This window comes from Lepidothrix coronata, unplaced genomic scaffold, assembly GCF_001604755.1.
Source record: "Lepidothrix coronata isolate B3197 unplaced genomic scaffold, Lepidothrix_coronata-1.0 Scaffold152, whole genome shotgun sequence".
NCBI lineage: Eukaryota > Metazoa > Chordata > Aves > Passeriformes > Pipridae > Lepidothrix > Lepidothrix coronata.
In genome coordinates, this window is record NW_016690332.1 from 2268028 (window position 1) to 2285122 (window position 17095).

The window sequence follows — 17095 nt, forward strand, 5'->3', positions numbered from 1 at the left end:
AAAACACTGAAAAAAATCTGCATTAAACCAAGAGAAAATGTAATTTAATTTCTACTGCATAGTACTAAGGATCTTGAGTAATTTGATCTTTTAGCATAGTTCTAGCACTCTGCTCAGCAGCAATTAAACCATATGCCTGCAAGGCAGAAAGAGCTCTGAAGAAAACTCGTGTATTTTGAGGACATGCTCAATACTGTGTGCTTCAATTCCAATCACTGCAAGCTGTAAATCAACTTCCCATATAGAAAACGTTTTACTTGCAATGGGGTCCCCAAACTGTGCTATGTGTGGCACTAAAGGAAGATAGGCCCCTTCGAAGTGGCAAACACTCTCACAGTAGAGGCACCATTGCCATTCTGCTGCCACTGATGGTGTATTTACACATGTAGGTCACCTGGCAGCTGCTTGCCATTTACTCTGGAATTGTTTCTTATCCAAACATGTTGTTACAAATTCAGCACAAATAAGTAAAAAGTGACTGACTGGAAGTGAAACCCAAACGACTCAGAATTACCAAATACCTTATGCTGGACCTCCTTGCAACTATACTTTTGACACCAACATGGGCAGGAAACTAAGCTGAGAGCAAACAGGAGTGAAGCTGCAGCAGCTTCTAATCTCTTCGGGTCCCTCCAGGCTTTGCTGTCTGTAAAGGCAGGTTTGTTTCACTCCTAAAAGCTTTGGATCAGAAAGCCTGAGTTTGAAACTCAATTACTTTATATCCCACAGTTCCAGGGTGATAATTCATATCAGGTCAGGAAGTAAATTGGTTGCTGCATAGTATTTAAAATTTCTTTTTTAATATCAGGAGAAGATGCAGCGAAAAGCTATCCATACAACTGTCTACTTGACTTAAGCAAACGTGACAGCTGAGAAAAAGAAAGAGAATTAAGACCAGGTTGCTGTTGCCTTATGCTGCAGAATCTTCTCCACTGTTTTGCCTCGGTAGAACATTATGTGCTTACACCATGACAGACACAGGACAGCAAGGTCTCAGAGTTGTCTCTACCCTGGCTTTCCATCCATCACTATACTCACCCAGTGCAGCACCACCAGAGCAAATGCCTCACCAATACGTGGTGTGAAAATTGGTCGACTGATGCAGCCTATCCCAACAGCCATGACCTGGTGGGGTTGAAGCTTGGCATCCCACCTCACTGAATTGAGGGCAGAGTTTGGAAGCAGGGCTGCTAGAGTGACCATGAACAACTAGATAGTTTTGTTAATGCAAACTTACAAAAGCTAACAAGAATCTCCAAGATATGTCTTCCATTTCACCTGTACAGCCACACTGAATGCTCTCAAACTACTGCAGATGGTTAAGTGAGTTAGGATGCACCAGGAATAGCCCTCAAAGGAGAAACCCAGAAGATAAATTATAACGAGGCTACTGAACATTATGAATTGAACTATCAGGGCCTTTCATAGAGGTGGATGTATCATGCCTGCCTCCAGCTTGCATTATTCATTTCTCAAGCTAATGAGAATGACAGAGTTGCTCCAAGCAGAGTAATTCAGCACTACACGGTACCTTTTAAGAAAATGCTTCCGAATGCTGACAAAATAGCTCATATATCTGGAAGATCTTGTACCTTCAAAGTCAGCAAACTGGAGTGGCCTCTTGAACTTTTTTTAGAGGTGATTTCTATATCCAGGTGAGCTGGTCAGGTTTTTTCATCATATCAGGTCAGCACAAGCTCTTTTTAAAAAGCTTTTTCTGCTACTAGTTTTAAATCCTGTATCTTCTGATGCAGTAAAATGTGTCATCTTATACTCATATAAAACTCCCCTGTCTGTGCCAGGTAGCTAGTTATTCCTGCTCTGTACTTTACATTTTCACAGTGAACCTAGTTTTAAGTCCCTCCACAAATAACAAGGGAGGAAGTAAATTTGGTGATAAGAGGACTTACTAGACTGCCAGTAAATCAGATTTTAGAGACTTCAACAGTAAATAAAGATATATGCAACTTGTACAATTATTTGAACCATTAATTCTGCAGTGCTTACTAAACAACAACCACATTAATCAACAGGTAAGATTCAGGTGAAAGTCTTGAGTTTTTGAATAAAATAGTCCTTTCCTCAATAATTGTGCAGAGTTGTAACATTTTCTACAAAGCCCATCTGACATAATCACAGTTTGTCTTTTTAAAGATCTCCTTTGATCTTTGGAAGTCTGCTTGTTTGTGTTCTGTGATAGGCAAGCGAAACAGTTCAATGGTGCTAGTCTGATCAGCAACACAGCAGATGCCAAACCATGGTGGATACTCCATATCAAATTATTTAATAATAACTTTCAATTGGCTCTCACGAGAGACACTGTAACAGCAAATAGAAAACTTGAAGGCTAAAATCAGAATTCATGCCCCCAAAAGGTTACCTGCTTAAGAGATGCATGGTAGAAATTCTAGAGAAGATTCTTTTTAAAACATAGCAGAGATGACAGTTTTGAATGAGTGAGAGAAGCTCATAATCTTGCTGCTGTTTACTCTATATGTTATTAGCTGGGGGGGGCTTGCCTATGAAATATTTGGACATCCAGTGCATGATCTGTGGGAGTCCATTTAGAAAAAGGTCACTTTTCTTGTCTGCTTTTTCTGGACGATGTTGGAAAAGGCTCACCACATCACCCTTGGATCATTTACTGTATTACACTGAAACAAACTGCTGAGCCTGGTTTTCCATCCTTTTGCATTCATGTAATTAAAAATGGGTTTAAGTGTCCCAGATGTGTTGCAGAGTAACAGAGTTTCAAGGTTTTTGCATCTGCCTACCAGAACCAGCTGTTCCATCACAGCTCTTCCCAGCAGTGTTGACAGCAGCAGTTTTCCTGGTGGTACTTCACTTCACTAGTTCTCAGTCCCATTTTAGATCACACATACAGAAACTTCTTCCTCTTTCTCTTTGGCTCTACAGATTTTTTCCTTCTTTTCTGATATTTTTCTCTGCAATATCTTGATTTGGCAACATATTAAGGGAGATGCCTTAAGAAGTCAGTGTGAAGGGGCAGAAGAAATAAAACTAACATGCAATAAGAGGTATTAAAAATTAAAAGGTTGCTTTATTACATGTTTCAGTACAAGTTTATTTCAAATTCTACTAGTAAATGGCTAGAATCATCAAATACACACCCAGTTGAATAGAAAGAATCATTAGGACCTACCTAATAAGGATTTATGCTGCACTGACTGGAATGTTACAAATCCCAAACATGTGAAGGCCACATACTTGGAGGGGAGGGATGTGATTCCTTCCAGGCACATATAAACCAGAGATGAATAAAAGTGCTAGTGTACATATATGAATAAATTTTTCCCACCTTCCCCATTCTGCCATTGGCAACAACGCCTAGATTGTCCAAAACTGCAATAAATTACAGAGCAGAAGAGTTATGACTCTTTAAGAATCTTTGTGCTGGAAGCATTACTGCAAATGATGTTGCTAAAATAAGGCAAATAGCTAGAAAGGTTAGATTTTCTTTTTATTTTTTTCTCCTCTAAGAGATCTGTTTGCTTATTTAATATTATTATTAGCCCTGTTTATTATTCATTTCTGGAACCTTATTTATTTTTAACTAGGCAAAAGATCACCAGACCAGGAGAAAGGCTACATAAATAAGAAAGACAGGAGAGAAAAGAGCTCTGTTAGATGTGAAGCATCTGCTGTTTCCAAGGAAGTACATGGTTTTGGGATTGGGTTCATAGACGGGCTTCAAAAGCACTGGGAGTAAGGTTGCAGGATAAACATCTATATCCAGATCAGATGCAGTATTGCTTCTCCTTGATCAGTCAAATCCAAACATTGTGTTATGATTTAAAATCTCTGCAAAACATTTCTACTTCACTTGGTATTATACCTCATGTCTTTTGGTACCTCTTCACAACAATTACCACAAAAAAACCCAAACAAAAGCAACAACAAACAAAGTAAAAACCCACAAAAACAAAAGAAAAAACCCCCACAAACCAAAACAACAAACCTAATAGTTTATGAGTAAAACACAAACTTTTCTTAAATGTTGTGCTTGCAAGGGGGACTGTAATTACTCTTTCACAGGTGTCATGACACACGGGCTGATTTTACCTGTCTTCCACAATTTGCCTAAAACCCACATCCCCTATTTGCCTAAAGCCTGCCAATCATTAACTGCTAAAGAAGGCAGGTCTTAAAAGATAGGCATCTGATCTATACTAATAGGACCTTTTGCTAGAGTAACTATTTCAGCCAATGCATCCAGCAAAGCACCTCTTGTATGGATGAAGAGCAGCAGGACCACCGCATTTGGCAACCCTTCTGAAAGTCACCCTGTAACTATATAATAGTTACAATGGGATAACTGCAATTGTATTAGGAGATTTTCCTAGCCTGGCTCCACTAGCCAGAGATTACCCCTTTTCATATCCCTAGCTGATATTTCTGTGTCAACAGAAGTCTGCAGCATAGATCCCTTCCTAGAGAGAGAATTGTGATTCTGTAGAAGAGGCCCAGATACTCCAGTGGAGACCACTGGTCTCTTCACTTACACCAGTGTAGAAACAGTGCCAGCCCACTAATTTCTTTGGATATGACCCAAATCTACACCAGTGCAACAGCAAAAAACACTTAGCTCTAAATCTAATGCTGCTGCAGTGTTTGGTGCTAGTGGTACAGAATTCTGAGCTACTTTCCACTAAGGTGATTGGGTTGAGTGTTATGCAGCTGGATCTAAGTTACATCTTCATCTGAAGATGTGCTTTTTTTACTTAAAGTATCCAAGTGTTTAGGATTTTTGCCTCATGCAAAGACAAATTGTTTTGCAGTTGCCATATGATTTACAAAAATGAGTCAAAAATTACAAGGGAAACTTGCATCAACATTTGTTTTCACTGTCATGATTCCTACCAGCTGCAGACCTAACGTCAAAACCCTGCACTAATGTACAGAGTGCAAGTCAAACTGCACAACACAATGCCATTTCTCACAGTTCCAAGCTCCCTTCTAGCAGCACTGTATTTCTCTTACTCCCTTGTGAGATTTGTGACAAAGTGGGCTTCCTACTACTTCTGCCTCTACTCACAGAGCTAGAAGGAAACCAGTCCCTTATAGTCATTGGCAGCAATGAGAAAACCACTATACCACATGCTTCTTACTTCCCAGACTCCCCTAGTAGTTCCCAATTTTTTCCATTGTCACTGCATGGAGAGGTGTTCAAATTGTTCTCTCTTTCCTGGATGGCAGCCAGCATAACACACAATTTCAGGCAGGGTCGATGCAGAACCAATGCTCTGGTTAAGAGTGTGAAAGCATTTCATGAAAGGAAAATAAAAAAGAAGGAAATGGTTTATTGCTAATGGCTTAATCCTTTCTGCTTTTTAGCAAATGACTTCATAACCAAACACAGGAGTCAGAAGTCAAAAAGCAAAGCCAAAGCAAACCTGTGAGATTTGCCTTCTGACATGCACATACACTTCACTCTGTTACCCAGGTAGGCAGAGCACAGCACCAGAGCTAATAGCATCATGATCTGAAAAGAGCAGAGAAAGATCCAGAGGAGGAAAGAGGGAGTGTAAGGATAGAGGAGGGTGGGTGAGGAAGGGTGCAGAGCTACACTTACAGTCTGAGCAATTTGCTTCAGCATATGACTGCATTGTCATTGCCCTACCTGTGCCTGAGTCACAGCAGGGCTTGTTTGCTTTTATCCCTGTTCTGATTTAGTTAGAGCACCACACAAAAGGCAATGGGATTTGTGAAAATCTCCTATGGAGATCTATCAATGCAGGTGTGAATAGTCACTAATTAAGGTCATGCAAATTGTAAAGCTGGGAAAAAAAGCCTTTAGAAGTACATTTCCTGGAAGGCTTCGGTTTTAGTTCCTCTGCCTGAGGATGACTTGGCTCACTCACCACTTGCACTCCGGATATACTAAGTCACAAACAGCTAGGTGTTCAACCAACACTTTTTACTCAAACTCCATTTGTCATGTCAAATTCCTCTCCCAGACACAAAGCAATTGGGTATTTATCTCAAAAATCTCAAATGCTGTTAATGGCTTTCCCAAGTAGCCAGCAGTGAGGTACTGAAATGGAGTGCTCAGATAAGAACAAGACATTGCTATTCACTAAGGATTTCTATACAGTAAGAAGAAATGCTGAAGATGCGTCAGCCTTAGCTAAAATGTTGAAGAAGCCCTTGCTTAGAAAAGATATAGGGAATGTGGTTTTCACCTTGATTTTTGCTAATCCACATTATCTCACCTTACCTTCCTTATACAGTCTGGACAAGACCTGAGATACTCGTACCCCATGTTGAACATACTATTGCGGAGTTAAGATTTTAAGTAACTTAAATTGGAAAAGAGTAAAATGCACTTTTAAGACTAGACTAAAATTAGGCTTCCATTAGTTTCAATATTAACATTCAAGTAAAACAACAGGTATCAGTTTGCACCTTCCATACCCAGTTTTCAACATACAGCAACAAAGGCAGAAAACGTTTTACCAGGGGACAGCCTAGAACAGAGATGACACACCTAATTGCCAGAATTTCCTCAATCTTTACACTGCACTTAAACCACTGACTTAACATCCCTATCCTCTTCATTACCAGCAAAGTTCTAGTATAGACTTTACAGTTTTAGAAAAGAGACAAATCAGCTGCCAGTTGCTGTCAGCTAAACTTATACTGCGTTACAAGTAACTGTCTTAGGCCTTGTACCTGTGTTTTTACTCAGCCAAGAGGTCCACAAAAGCCCACAGGCTTACATAATATGTCCTCACTGAGTCCCTCATTTCTTCTCCACTGAAGACCTCTTGCAGATCTGCAACCTTTCATTTGACCATTCCCATTATTATTTTCCCTCACCATTATAAAACCATCATGAAATAATAGAATGGTTTAGGTTGAAGTGACCTTAAAGATCATCTAGTTCCAACACTCGTGCCATGGACAGGGACACCTTCCACTAGATCAGGTTGCTCAAAGCCCCATCCAACCTAGTCTTGAACACTTCCAGGAATAGGGCATCCACAACTTCTCTGAGCAATCTGTCCCAGTGTTTCATTACCTTTAGAGTAAGAATTTCTTCCCGATATATTGTCTAAACTAACTCTCTTTCAGTTTAAATCCATTCCCCCCTGTCCTGTTACTGCACGCCTTAATAAAACGTCCCTCTCCAGCTCTCCTGCAGGCCCCCTTTATGTACTGGAGAGCTGCTCTAAGGTCTCCCCAGAGACTCCTCTTGGCAAGGCTGAACAACCCCAATTCTCTCAGCCTGTCTTCACAGGAGAGGTGCTCCAGACCTCTGATCATCTTCTTGGCCCTCCTCTGGACTTCCTCCAACAGGTTCATGTCCTGATGTTGGAGGCCTCAGAGCTGGATGCAGCACTCCAGGTGGGAACTCACCAGAGCAGAGCAGAGGGGCAGAATCACCTCCCCTGGCCTGCTGACCACACTGTTTTTGATGCAGCCCAGGATGCATTTGGCTTTGTGGGTTGCAACTGAGCATTGCTGGGTCACGTTGAGCTTCTTGTCAATCAGTGTTCAAAACTCCTCATCAGGGCTGCTCTCAATCCATTCTCCCTAGCCCGTATTTGTGGCTGGAATTGCCCCAACCCAGGTGGAGGACATTGCACCTCTTGTACGTCATGAGGTTCACATGGGCCCAACCTCTCAAGCCTGTACAGGTCTCTCTGGATGCCATCCCTTCCTCCAGTGTGTCAACTGCACCACACAACTTGATGCCATCAGCAAACTTGCCGACGGTGCACTCAATCCCACTGTCCACATCACTGAAAATGATGTTAAACAGCATCAGTTCCAATTCTAAACTCAAAAATACTTTGAGAATCCTAGAGGGAAACCACATGGTTCCAATCCAGAGAGATGGATTTAAATTTATTGTAAACATGTTCTTAAGAGTGGGTTTTTCTTGAACTTAACATCATTTTTGAGGTGTCAAGCATGGTTTGTAACAGAAGTCTCACCCAAAACGCCAGTTTACCAGATAACACAGAGAAGTGTTCTTGTTGCTTCTGGTTGCTTACAAGCTCTGTAGAGAGAGCATGCTTTCTAGAAAAGCATTTTCAGCAGAAGAACCAGGGAGAGAAAGGAGTGATATCAGAGTAGATGCAAACAGATATCAAAATATAGAAAATAGATCTAGAATTTTGAGATAGAATTAGAAAATTAAGAGCTCTGGAGCAATAGGGAAGGAAAATTATAACTCTCAAAATTGAATTTGAAAAATTAATCAGCATTCATTTAATTACTGGGAGAAGAGGGATAAGACTCTATGACCCAAGAGATCCTTTACAGTCCTGTACTTCAGAAGTGATAGTTTTGTGGTGATTTTAGCTGACCATTTTAGAACTTAGTTGCATATATAGTTGAAAAATGTTAATGATGTCCACTCCTTTAAATCAGGCATGTTTTCCTAGGACATGTTGCTCTAGCATGAGACAGGCAGGGACATTGGCTTCACTCCTAAATGACTTTTAAGGGATAGAGGAAGAGAACATTTCTTCTATGTAGGACTCCTGCCAGCAGTTCTGAAAGCTGGAGCTGTTGTCCTTATGCTTAGCAATACACATGTACAACACCACTTCATTTCACTGTAAGGACCATATGGTCTGTCTAGCATGCACTTGCACCACTGCCATTTCATTCTAGCCTGACTGTTCTGTAACAACAAAGGAATCTGATTTTCAACCCATCCATTTTGTCAGTAGTGCTGTCTTAAACCTATACAACTCATCACCCAGCCAGAGGCACAGCTGCAGTCAGCGAAGTTTAACTTTGCTCTGCAGCAGCACTGGAAAAAAATTACCTGTCAGCACTAATCGCTGAAGGCTTTAGGTTAAAATGTTTCTAAAAAAAGGACACTCGTACACTCTGAGTAATTAATGTTTAGCAGTAAGGTGAAATGGTTAACTTGACTCTATTGATCACACTCAGAGACCAAGGATTAAGCATATCACTGTCTGTGTGGAACAGTCACCATTCAATGAGCAAGGGCTTTCAGCAGTCAATGAGATGATGCTCGTGTCAGTGGCAAGCAAACAAAAGTGGTGCATTTACCCAAGAAAAACACAATAGGATGACCACTCTAGATAAAACTAAGACAAACTCTGAAGTTACTCACATTTGTTTATTACCGTAATTATTAAATAAATAAATTACTCCTCCAGAGGGGATTTTTAAAAGAGTAAAATCTGGTCAAACATATGCTCCTTCTGCTTACAGTTTTAAATCTTTCGTGATGCTAGCTTGCCAGGCAAGTTAACATAACAGAAGAGCCCTGATGCTATCCCTGTGCAGGGCAAGGAGTTGAATCAATCAGGATCACTAATCACATAAGAAGAAAACCAGCACAACACTCTAGAAAGAAACAGCTGGCAATAATAAATTTAAATTGATCTTCATAGAGAGAAAAATGGAAACGTTGTGATAGACCAACATCTTCATGAGTACACACGCTGCTTAGTTTTGAGCAGGGCATTTGAGGATCTCAAAGGAACAGCACAGTTCGACAAACGGTTGCTAATGAATGCAAGAGTTGTAAAAGGAAAACTAAATATAAATATAAAAATGCAACTTCATGAATTAGCTGGTTCTATAGCTTGTACTGAACTAGCATCTTCCCAGCCACATTGGGGAAAAAAAAAAAAAAGAAAAAACCCAACAAACCAGTTAATGTTGCCATCTTTATCTTATCATAAATTTTTATTGTGCAAAGCAGATAGGAAACTGGATATCGCTCTCTTTCTGCAGGTTCTGTGCCAGCCAGAAACCATGCTACAGACAGAATCTGACAAGTAATTTAGAAATTGTTTTTGACTACACTGATTGCAATTACAGAGTGAAGAGCCATAATAATGTGAAGACTAGAGATAATGCCCTACCATAGGGGCCCAAAGAACACAATGTACTTGATTTATCAAAAATAAAATCAAGAATGATCCAACTACAGCACACACACCCCTCATGGTGAAAAATAGCTAGTCTCAGAGGGTTGTCTAACCTCGCAGAGAGATGCATTGCAAGAATCAATAGTAAAAAAATAAAGTTAAAAATAAAACCAACTTAGAAATAAAATAAGTAGCATTTTTACTGTGACCCATTGCTGAGACCAATTATGAACAGAAGCAGCACATTGCTTTTTCAGTTTTAAAGGATACAGTTTTTTCATAAAACACAAACCACCTCTTGTCTGGCAGGAGCTGTCACACAGAAGTTCTGTGGAATGTACTATAGAGAACAGGCAAGGTGGGAGACCTGACACAGGCACCTTTCTGTGCTTTTTGGGGCCAACCACACTCAAATCAGTCATTTCTCAACACTCTAACACATCACCACACCCCTCACTCTAAATTTTTTGCCAAGTTTCCTATGAAAATAAAACGTGTCTTTGTGCTCTACATAGAGATGAGTCTGTCCACGGCCTCTTAGCAGTTCTGGAACCCAGTGGCAAAGTTTAATCAAATTCAGCAAAAAGGTAGGGGGGTTTCTAAAATATGAAATGCTTAAATGATATGTGAAGATAGACAAAAGAGAAGATCACAGAATCAATTAGGTCGGAAAAGACCTCTAAGATCATTGAAGTCCAACCCATGGGTGAACAGCACCATGTCAAATAGACCGTGGCATTAAATGTCACATTCAGTCTTTCTTTAAACACCACTAGGGATGGTGATTCCACCACTTCCCTCTTCACTAGAATGGCAGTGCATTTCAATGTCTAATCACCCGTTCTGTGAAGAAATTCTTCCTAATGTCCAACCTAAACCTCCCCTGGCACAGCTTAAGACTATGTCCTCTTGTCCTATTGCTAGCTGCCTGGGAGAAGAGGCTGATCCACACCTGGCTACAACCTCCTGTCAGGTAATTGTAGAGAGTGATAAGGTCACCCCTGAGCCTCCTCTTCTCCTGGCTAAACTACCCCAGCTCCCTCAGCCACTCCTCGCAAGACTTGTGCTCCAGACCCTTCACCAGCGTCATTGACCTATTCTGGATCTGCTTGCTCCAGCACCTCGGTCTCTTGTATTGAGGGGCCCAGAACTGGACACAGGACTCAAGGTGTGACCTCACCAGCACTGAGTACAGGGGAACAATCACTGCCCTGGTCCTGTTGGCCACACTTTTGCTGATAAAGGCCCAGATGCCATTAGCCTTCTTGGGCACCTGGACACACTGCTGGCTCATGTTCAGCCACAGCTGCTCAGCATCTCCGGTCCTTTTCCATTGGGCTACTTTCCAGCCACTCTGCCCCCCAGACTGTAGCACTGCATGGGGTTGTTGTGGCCAAAGTGAAGGACCTGACACTTGGTCTTGTTCAACCTCATACTGTTGGTCTTGGCCCATCTATCCAGCCTGTCCAGGTCCCTCTGCAGAGCCTTTCTACTCTTCAGCAGATCAACACTCCCACCCAACTCGGTGTTGTCCACGAATCCACTAAGGGTAAGACTCAATCTCCTCATCCAGATCATCAATTAAGACAGTGAGCAGGATTGGGTCCAACATTAATCCCTGGGGTACATCACTGGTTACTGAACACCAACTGCATGCAGCATTGTTCTCCACCACTCTCTGGGCCCAGCATCCAGCCAGTTCTTAACCCAGCAGATCTCTTCTTAATCCAAGGATCTCTTATTCCTCCCAGAGGAACAGGCCACAGAATTAGACATCAAAGAATCCACATGGGAGGACATGAGAAACGCATACACATACTTTAGGAACAAGGCTTCAATACTTTTGCTGTTTGTGAAATTGCTTAAGTGAGAATATTACAAAAGCAATTTTATGCTATGGCTACAGGTAGCTTATTTTCTGAGCTAAACATGGCCTGTATACTCTCTGGGAGATGTTAATCTGATGACCTCTTTTTGGCCTTAAAATCTATACCAGTGTGTTACTTTTCCTTCAGATCGGACATGTAGTAAGCATCCTTCACCAATCGTACTCTAAGTAGCTCTCCTAAATATAGTAGAGAAAAATATGATGGACAATACCGCTTTTCTTACTTACCTGAACTCCACACTGAGCATGAGACTGCTGCAGGGACTGGTCTTTTTAAATACCGTTGCAATTTTCAGATAGATCCTAAAAAGGAGTTTTAATAATCCATTTGACTATTGACAGCATTTCATTTTACTGAAAATATAACCTGAAAAAGACTCCATGGTAGATCCTCACGAGGTCAAGTTTGTAGAGAGCAGAGGTGCTAGCTGTTAGAACACTTCCTGCTGTGGCTACATCTTGGAAATTACGCTGCTACCCCACCACCCCAGTCAGGGTGGGATTAATTACTCCCAGGAAATAAATACTACCTCCATTGGCTCTAGAAGGAATCCAAGTGCCTAATTTTAGATAGAATGCATGACTGCTTAGGCTACTAAAGTTTGGAAAGATCAATCACGCATCTGGCTCCAGAAGAGTTCAAAATTAATATAAGATCAGGTTGAGAAGATTCAGTAGCAGCCAGCATGACTCTTTTTAGCAGGGTGTGGAATAAAGTCATTGCCTGCAGAAATGGTGCATGAATCCTGGCTTTACTCTGAATAACATGACTCGTACCAGCATTTAACCATATCTGTCATCTACAGGAAGGAAAGCACAATAGAAGGAAGGCCACGCAAAGTCCATCCTTAGGAAGCAGGTTTTTTGCCTGAAGAGATTTCCTCAAATCTATAACAGGACATGTTCTCCTCAGTTTTACTGGAGACAGTTTCTATTAAATGACCTGTTTCTGCCTGTTCCTCCAGCAGTGACTAAGGCAGGTTTAATTGCAACTCTTTAAAGGTGTGCTGCATTACTCACTTTCTGTTAAGAAAAAAGAAATTAAAGTTGCCACATGAAAATGGAACTGCTGCACCTCCATGCAGCAGCTGGCAAGTGAAGAAAGGGCATTTCAATCACCAAGGCAACATTTCCGAAATTCAGACAACAGTCAAACACCTTGAGCCAGCCACACCGACTATCACTAAGGAAGTGAAGCTTTCTCAGTGTTAGGTTATAAGATTACATTTGATTGTCGCTTCCTTGTATTTGCGTATGAACAAAGAACGTCAGTAAACAGTAATGTAGCTATTTATCATTGCAGGGCATTTTCTAACACTGAACACACCCACTCCTAAAAACTAGGAGCGAGAGAAAGACGTGGTCTCACAGCAAGTGCGTCAATAGCAAAAATGTGGGAACGACTCCCTGACCAACCTCATTCTGGACAAGGGCTGCTAGCACACATAACACGAGTGGCAGGGCTACTGAACAGATAGACAGAAGGAGCCACAATTGCTTGCCAACTCATACTGGCAAGAATACTAAAACTCTGGCCAAAATATTTCTCATGACTCAAGAGGAGTGCTACAGATTCTTTTCCTTGGGGATAAGAATTACTAATAATTACAGCAGCACACTGTTCTCCAGCAAGACTTGAATTGACAATGCTCTGAGCCCCACCTATAAAGAGGAAAATTCCTCTGCTCCTGCTAACAGCTATTAGTCAGTACAACTCAGACCTGAATAAATTAACACCAACTAGATGCAGTCAGCACTTACAGCAACAGCTTATGGGCATACCTCTGCATATGCCTGGTTAGGAACTTAAAAAGAGCTTCCTTCTCCTGGGGCTATAGTGGCTTGTCACTGTTGTATGACCATATTACTCAGTGGGTGTGGAGTTACCAAGGCAATGACCCAAAAGAATGCTGAATAGCAGTCCACAGTGTGGAACTTTTGCCTCCCTAGGTCTGCTGGTTCATCTTCACACCGCATCTCTTGGCACATCTTTTCTGCATCTAAGAGTCCACAGGGAGCTGCTTATTTTGAAAATAACAAGTACACTGTAAATGAAAAAACATAATCCATAAAATGTTTTCAAGATATTTTCTGCCGACACTGCTGCTGTGTTTATAGCCAATTTATTTCTGTTGGCCTTTTAGATTTCCTGTTACATGCAGAATTACCTTGAGAACAGGAATGTGAAGTTCAAAATACTGATTTAGGTGCAATGCAATACAAGAGTGTACATCATGTACAGCACTAAGTCCTGTATATTTATGATTCAGAAAAGAATAATGTACTTAATACAATGCACTGCTTTGCAGAATGTAGAATTAGCTACATATAATAGCATTAACTATTGGTTCTCCAACAAAAATCAGATTTGAGCAGTTCTATCTGAGTCAGACTTCTCCTTCCTACCTTTTTAGTTTTATTAGCTATCCTGAATTTCTTTTCAAGAAGAATCTTCTATGAGAAGGGAAGGAAGTTACTTTTCTTCTCTATTTCTACTACTGTCCTAAAGAGGACAGGTATATTTGAAAAGACTCATGAATGAGACAGAACTGTATTTCCTTGCCTGACTTCTGTCCCTGACTTGCTTTGAAATCTCAGTGAGGGAAAAATGAAAAAAATCTCTTTTGTCTTATGTTATCTCCATCATCCCTAAAGAAAGTGCTCTGACTATAAAGCCAGAAGAACATCTGAAGCCACTGCTAAGCAAACAGACTAATTCAGTCACTCTTAGCCATTAGAAAAAGAAGAGAATGTCTATACAACAACATAGCACTCGGAACATGCTATGGGAATGATGTGACCTAAACCCTGTTCCATTCAATATAGAATATTTGAATATTCTCTGAAATAGAAATTAGAAGCCTGGTCTCCTCATGCATAAACAGCATCTTCATAGGAGCACTTCATAAACCTCATTTCCAAAAGGTTTTAACCCCTCTGCACTCTCTTGGGAAACACAGAAAATGAAAGACTGACCTACTGTGCAAAGAAGTCTTCTGAACCACTATGCAATAGCTTCACACAAGCAGATAAGTTAAGGTAGAGGTGCCAGAACTTTCCCTGGTTGTGTTTTGTCAAAGCAAACTTCAGCCATTTAACAAGGAGGTAAGAGTTCATGAGTTAATCATGACCAGCTGAAGGTACCTCAGTCTGAAGATCGGGGTAAAACTCAATCCTACATTCAGCCTTGTCTCTTACCTTGAAGGCTCCCTACTCAATGTCAGCATCTTTTGGATTGAACTCTGAGGCACCCAGCTCACCTATAACTCAATACATACCCATACTGGGATACTGGTTTGCTCTAGGCACTTAAAGCTTTAAGTCTGGTGTTCCTACAGGATTTTCTGAAATCAGCTTTCAGGCACTTCTGGAAGGATTCCACATCGCTTAAGAGTTCTACACATTTAAATCCTATTGTATTCCTAAATTCTACACCTTAGATGTGTTCTAGGTATGAGTTGCTCAGGCTTGCCAATAAACAACAGGGCATTAGGGTGCTCAGGGTGGACAGCAATAAAATGATATTGGCCACCCTAATCTGTTTCCCTTTTTTCTACAATTCCACAAGCTGGGGGGAAGGGGTTCATTTACTATTTTCGTATCTACAAACTTCTAAAATTTGCAAAATTCATCTTGATGCTGTTAAACAAGATTAAAGCAAGACTGATAAATGCATGCAAACAGAAAGGATCCAAAATAATGCAAAAGTCAACCTAGCCCAAAGCAAACTACTAGCCTTCACACAGATTTGTATTCACACACTTAGACACCACTTTGTTAACTGTCGGACATACTTAGTGAAGTCGGTAGGATATTATGTTTAGAAGAGGCCTTAAGGTGTGGTTTTAAATCAATTTAATTAAAATTGTACAAAAAGTTGTGCTCATCCTGTGAGATGAGATCAGTGTTCCTGATTCATGAATTAGCCAAGCATCAGCTTAGCCACTGCAATTGTACATGCAGGCCTTAACCTGTGGCTAACATCAGGCACAGTGTGATTAAACCCAGGAAAATCTGGCAAGAAATGAATATGTTTATTATCTGCTTTAAAACTTATCCCCTACTAATAGTGAAATTTAACAGGTATGGTGCACAATCCAATCAATATTGACCAAGGGAAATGGAAACTTGAGTTCTTTAACATCAGTGGGTACTCAGTCTTGTAATGGTGTTTTATGCAACTTTTACAATATATGGTCATAGGAATTTCCAGACGATTATCTAGATATGACATTTGTTTTAATTTATAGGAAGAAGCTCACTAGCACAGGTAGTACTAATGAAACAAAGCAACCACAAATTTGGAGAATGTGTTGCATGTTCAGCACATAAGCAGAATCTGCCCCCAGAGATTACACTGAAATCAACAAGCCTTTAGAGACTGACATTTCCATTTGCAGTTTCCAATTAAAGCATGCATTATTTATAGCAGTAGAACCTTGGCCTTAATATAACACAACAAAGAATCTTCTGTCAACTATGCTACAGTCCCTAACCTATGCTGAGCCTGCACTTTGTGGAACTGCTGCTTTATGACAGGTCTTTCCTGACAGCAAAGGAAATTAGGAAGAGAAGGGAATACAGGGGACAGTTCCTTCAAGAGTAAGCACAGTTAACACCTTTGTAGCAGTCACACAGAAAACCTACCTCAGATTCCCCTCAGACTCACATAAACTGACATACAAAAACCCACATATATTCCCATTTGCTGGATGACACAGAAAGAAAATAAAGCACAGCAACTCAGATATTCCTTGAAAAATTGTGCTTGGGAGTTTGAAGCAGGCTTGGAAGATTTCTACTATACCTAGCAGTTGGACTAGAAACTAATTGTGTGCTGATCTAACTGCATTTAAATATTTTATATCATTAAATGATAGTTTTACATGATAGCCACATTAGTCTTCCACTATGACCAGTGTGTGGATTTTTGATAAAAATCTTTACAAAATTCCAAGATGTCTTACAAATGAAACAGAAACATGTCAAGATTATTAGTTTCTGTATCTAAATTTCCTTCCTTTTTTAGAGAGCAAAGAAATAATTCTGATAGAACATGTCATATTCATATTGAAAGATCACTTACAAGGACATACCAAAATCCCTCAATTTACTGCAGAATAACTGTACTGCCTGAGGCTGGTATAAAGAACAGATTAGAATTTGGCTCTATAAATCATACCTTATACATACAAAACCTGCTATCATCAGTCAGTCTTTTCAGTAAACTAGTTAATGCTGAATATTTCTGCCCATTTACAACAGGGTAATAAATATGCAAAAAAAAAAATAAAGTGGTTATTTTGTATTCAAGATCCCATTT